At 34.9% G+C, this 5,993-nt stretch overlaps 1 long non-coding RNA gene across 1 annotated transcript; it reads right to left on the bottom strand.

Annotated features, from left to right (window-relative positions):
* Positions 1-3,291: 3,291 nt before the first annotated feature.
* On the bottom strand, positions 3,292-5,492 carry LOC138036223 (uncharacterized). The gene is made up of 4 exons (XR_011129815.1): positions 5,408-5,492; positions 5,056-5,196; positions 3,759-3,806; positions 3,292-3,549 (listed from the first exon to the last, which is right to left on the bottom strand). It is a non-coding gene; the product is annotated as an uncharacterized lncRNA (long non-coding RNA).
* Positions 5,493-5,993: the final 501 nt, after the last annotated feature.

The following is a 5,993-nucleotide window of genomic DNA, read 5'->3' as shown; positions in this document are numbered from 1 at the left end:
TTCTGGGTGACCCCTTAAATGGTCTTAATGATCCCCCAACTTGAAAAAAAATTGTCTGGAACGGTGCACATACCACAGGCAGCCCTGTGTTCCCTCACGGAGGGTCTCGTTAAATTTAAAACAAGAACCCAATTCAAAGATTTTGGCATGAATTAAATGCTTAGGTTCATGTAATAAAAATATATAACTGCTTTAAAATCTGTCGTCTAATTGTTTTTGTCTGTGAGCTATGGTAATAACTGTTAATAGCTTGACTACAATGGATTTTTTGTAGTTTCCAGCACATTTCTGATTTGCTGGAATATTATTTTATAGGAGCAGGATAATTATGTATGTGTTGTGTATTTTCTGTTTCGAATCTACGCATAAACTATGTTGACACCATTTTTATTTTTGGACACAAAAACCCCATAACATAGCCTTTACATATGCTACGTAAAGGTTCCATTTGACTAGATAAAACATAGCATTTCCTTTCAAAATATATACATGAGGCATACGTATAACATAGCCTTTGAATAAGGCTTTATGTATATCATAACATACCATTTACATAAGGTCGTTAAATAGGATTTACATAGATTACAGTGTCTGGTTCTACAAGGGAAGGTACAAGACATGACTGCCTGATTACCACTAATGGCCAATAACTTTATAGTTAAACAAAGTATTCAATGATCTTTGCTAGTTCTTTATACAGACAAGAAAATGATGCCTGTTTTTGTTGTGCATTTGACTGCTTAGAGTAAGAAGCTTAGTAAAGTCACTCCTGATAAATTTAAAAAGTTATTAATGGCTGAATTGCCTTAAAGGAACCAAAAGTTAAAACCATCAAGGAATAAAATTAACTGGTGGGAAAAGGCAGAGGAAAATCATGAAAAACTGGAATATCCTTGAAAAAAGCTGGAAATTAATACATGATCTTCACATGCTTTCATTTAATAGCATGCAGGAATGTCTAGAAAAATCTAGAAAGCAGCATTTGTAACAAGCTGGAAAAAGCTGGAAAAACCTGATTTGATCCCAGATTATGATTTCTGGAATAAAGCTGGCAATTTCTTCCCTAATTAGCATGTTTCATTAACATTCTAGAATTTTCTAGAATTTTCCAGAAAAGGAAACTGGTAAATTCTAGCAATTTCTAGAAATTTTTTTTGTCATATCCTAAGAAAAATTCTGGAAATAACCAGAATATTCCAGATTTGTTTTGCAAGGGTCTGTAATCAATCTAAAAAAGGTCAAGTTTTAAAATTTGGTCAAAATTCCAGTTTTGGTATATTGTACCGTTAACAGCGCTAAAGGGTGAATGAATTACTCTAGCTGTGCCATGTTGTTTTGATTTTCAAGTTACTCGTCCGTTATTTCAAAAAGAGCGATTCAAACAAGCGACATTTTGGAGTCGTTTTCACTCGCTCGCAAGGCCCCATACCGAAAAAGTCGCCGTCCAGGTAAAATAATTATCGAAACAAAGTAAAATATATTTTTCTAAAAATGGTTTTGGTAGTCCTTTATTGAGACAAAGTTTGGCAATTTTCGATTTTTTTATCTTGCACGGTCTTAGGTGAAAATTGCTGAGGGGCGCTCTTAAATGTTCCTTACAAGGAGGTGAAACTCAAACTATAAACCAACGATATTATAGAAAACATACTGTAACTGACACAATGGTAAATTTTAAAAGTGTAATGCTAAACCGACATGATCAACTTGTTTGTTGAGTTTGGCCGGTTTCATCTGCTCAATATGGAAGCTCTCCCTGTTTTTGAGTTGATAGAAAGAGGTAGCATTTTCAATAAATTCTAAGCAAGAAACATTGCAATTATCCTGACAATGTTTAGACAAACTAAGATGCTTGAAAATATGATAATTTTTATCCCAGAAAAGGTGCTCATTTACATGTGTGTAGAAATGCCTGTTATGCACGTTATTTTCCTTGCCAAATTTTTTAACCTTCTCTTGCACAAAGTTCAATTTCCACTATGGAAGACCAAATATTTTCTTGGTCAATTTATGACAGCTGATGACATGCATCACAGGTCAACTTGCCGGTTTTCAAAATGCAGGGGTTTGTCTGCAAGTGTTTCCTTCTTGTCTCGCCCCATTTTTCATAACTCTAAAAATTTTAATTTCATGTGGTTATCCACTGCCAAATCTTTCGGTAAAACATTATCTAGTGGGAAATAACTTTCTAACACAAATCATTTATACCTACGCAAACACCGTGGATCGAGATCAAGTGAATGTAAACAAAAAAATATCAAAAAAGCAAGAGCTTCAAATTACATATTGCACAATAATCCCACAACAGTACACTGAACCTAGTAATTGTGAAATAATGGTAACAAACGGATTATTTGGAATCAAATGCAATTAAAAGGATACAAAGCAGTAGACAAAAATACAGCAATTACTCATTGGAAAACAGCAAAAATATTCAAGGCGCAAATCACACGCTGTGCCAGACTAAAGGTCAACATAGATAAATAAAGCTAGACAATAGCAAATGAAATGTTGCAATCACTGCTAAGAACTAAAATCAAGAACAGAAAGCTATATGTAGTAACTAAACTAAAGGCTAGGCATAAATAAAGAAAGAGGAAAATACTGATAAAATACCAAATGTTATTGATAACTACACACCTCAGAAGACTTGGAAAATGACTTGTCTTGAAGACTGACACTCTTCAGATAAATTAAGGACAGTGCCTACTATTGTTATTGCGCATACGTTCTGTGCATCTCCAAATACTCGGATTTCCTATCGGTGATGCTTACTAATGCAGGGATATTTTTGCGAGGTTTAAAACTATCCGGAGAAAGTAGATCTTAGTAATTAAGTACTCTTGGTATTCAAAAAGAAAATTGGGGGTAACCATGCATTATTTAGAGATAATTGAGCTTCAATTTGAGAAAGAACGCCATACATTGCTTTGTATTTTAAAGCTTTTTACAAATATTATTCATGAATTATCTTTGAAAAATGCGTGGTTACCCCCAATTTTCTTTTTGGATTTCAATAACACTTGGGAAGATCTACCTTTCTTGCATAATCGTAACTTGGGGCAAAAATACCTTTGAATTAGTAGGCACCATCCTTAACTGAACCCACTGAACTTACTGAGTAAATGGTAGCCAATTTACAATGGATTTTAGGAAAACAGAAAACTAACTGAAAACCAAATAAGGCTAGGGGGTAAATATACTACCCACTAATACAGGATTTACCTAAGAGAAGAAGGAGTTTACCACACCTACACAACAGGAATTAGGTAAGAGAAATGTGTGGGGATAACACAACTACACAAGCAAAAATATGAGGAAATTGAGTAACTATGGGTAAACAAGCAAGTAATAGTAATTAGCTAGGATAATGAAAAGAAGTTGAAAATAATTGGAATAAAAATAAACACAAAATGAACACAAGTGACCTAGTCACAGTTCAATCAAACGACAGACAAATAACTTATTACAGGTACACCCAGCAAGCTAATATCACTTAATACCTTGCAATGTTCCTTTTTAAAACCTTTTGAGCAGGAGTAATGAATCTGGCTGAAAAAAATTTTAAGGGATAAATAATACTGGTGGATCATTTGGATGCATCATTCGCAATTAATCATGAGTGACCGTGAGCACTTCAGAAAATAAACTTATTAGGAATTCTGACAAAAAGTAACGCAAAATTAATCAGAACTGGTTTATTACACATAAATTATTACTTGTTCGTGTTATAAAGAAACGAGAAACAGTGAGCAACTTACCAAAATGGATGCTAATCGACGCGAGGTCCTTGACAACAAGAAATAACTCTGCAAAATATGATTTAATGTGGTTATCCATGCATTATTGAATCTTGTAGGAAAACTTTTAACTTTCATAACAAAATCACTTGCGTAGTATACAAAAAAAATACCCCATTTCTCTATTGACTTATTGACTTTTGTCCCAGAGCCACTCTATACTCTATCCTAATCTAACTGATTGTTCTCTAAACATGAAAGCTTGAGGCTGATTACGTGCAGGATTGTCATAGCCTGGCTAATATTAATAAGCCCTTTTGTTTGTGATGAAGATTCCGGTATATTCTAAATAATAAAGATAATTTGAACACCTGGAATATAGACCGTATTCCTAAATAGCGGTCAAGAAATTATTCTTTTTTCTTTGTGCTAATCATCATAACTAGCCTCACTTTGGAACAAAAATTCTTTTGAATTTTGCTCGTGTTTACGAGGCTAGTTAGGATGATTAGCATAAAGACGAAAGAATAATTACTTCACCGCCATTTATGAATACGGTCTATACTAAACAAACAAAATAATAGTATAATAAATAAACAAACACGCAGCATTCTTATAATTGCTTAAACCAGTGAAATTATGAACTTCAACCTGAGACACACGATTGACATGTCTTCCATGAAATTTTCAGTCTGGCTGAAAAATCTGCGTAATCAGGCCGAAAAGAAAAGGTATCTACCAAAAACTTGTTGAAAAGTCGCCAAGCTGGCTGCATTAATTTTCGTGCAAATCATTTATGTCTTGTCACCTTGCTTTTAAGAAATTTATTGTTGGAAGTTAAAAGTCATATCACCACCGACCAGTATAAACTGTAAACACGTCAGGTATTAAAATTTACAGTATGTACTTGTTGCCCTATTTCCCAGACACTTACACTCTACGATTCTGAGTGTATTTCGTTGTAAAAACGAAGCAAATTTGAACGATACGTTCCAAACACTTATCAATTAGTCAGCTTGCGTTTGTTCTTTAGGTAAGAAGATTCAAATTTTCGTTGAAGTATACTAAGTAAAATCTGTTTCTTATTACATGCGACTTATACCTTTTCATTTTCAAAAGCGGTCTGTTAGGTCAATTTTACTTTTTTTTTTCGACACACATCAAGCTATAATGCTACACATAATTTCGCCAGCCAGCTAAATTTTCTGTTCGATGTGAGCAACGCTGTTTACGCAAAATATTGAAATAATTTCCTTCGAACAAATTAACAAAATTGGCACTTAAGTATAGCAAAAATTACAGAAATAATTTAACAAACCTTTAACATGAATAACCCAAGAATCGCAATTATAGCTTCGAAGAACACAAAATGGGGAATACTATATACATCACAGTTTTGGAGAATATCAGCTGTGCAAAAGTAGTGCGGGCAGATGTAGGCGTGCGGTTATGCGCACGCCTATCACCACAAGCCAGCACAGTGGGACAAAATTGCCTTCCCACAAGATTAATCAACCGAATTCTCACATTAATATCTAAGAAAATTATACCTAGTGCATAGTAGCTCATGATTCTGGTGGAGTCTAAGTGGGTGAGAGCTGGCCACTTTCTGAACACTGCTTGACGACTCGTGCGGATGTTGAGTTACAGGGTATAGGGAGAAATCGAACCAGTCGAAAGTACCCCTCAGGTAACCCCGAATTCTGGGCCCAACTGGTTACAGGAGGGTGCTCAGAGATCCCTCGGGATCTCAACCTCGCTCCCAGAGGTTAAATGGGAAAATGACAACCGCCTTGTCAGCGGTAAAAGTCCTAGCCACAGGCTAGGCAAACAAAAGCCAACCGAGCACCCTCCAACAAGGGTCTTGTTTTGCACCATTACATGTCACGGAAAATTCTGGCTCATTTGCCCGCATCGGGGGCAAACTTTTAACAACACATAAAAACAATTACAGACAGGCACTGTAAAATAAATGTTTTAGTTTTCCAGTTAGTTTGCTTTGTAATTTTTTTTTTTTTGCATCAGGCCTAATCTGGGACCTTAAGTTGTCAGAAAAAAAAAGCAACTGTGAAATATTATTATTACTTCACAGTTTTTGATTGCTATATGACAGTGTCAAATGTCTATATCTGAATGCCACTAGAGCTATAAAGGGATGGGCTGGAATAACAGCAATCATAATAAATAGTTAACAGAATTTCGGAGATGAACAAAGAGTTTCCAGCAATCTGATTGGTTGAGTGGTTTCTTATAGAA

The sequence above is a fragment of the Montipora capricornis genome, unplaced genomic scaffold (assembly GCF_036669925.1).
Source record: "Montipora capricornis isolate CH-2021 unplaced genomic scaffold, ASM3666992v2 scaffold_468, whole genome shotgun sequence".
NCBI lineage: Eukaryota > Metazoa > Cnidaria > Anthozoa > Scleractinia > Acroporidae > Montipora > Montipora capricornis.
The sequence above is the reverse complement of the archived record's forward strand: the minus strand, read 5'-3'. Positions and strand labels throughout refer to the sequence as shown.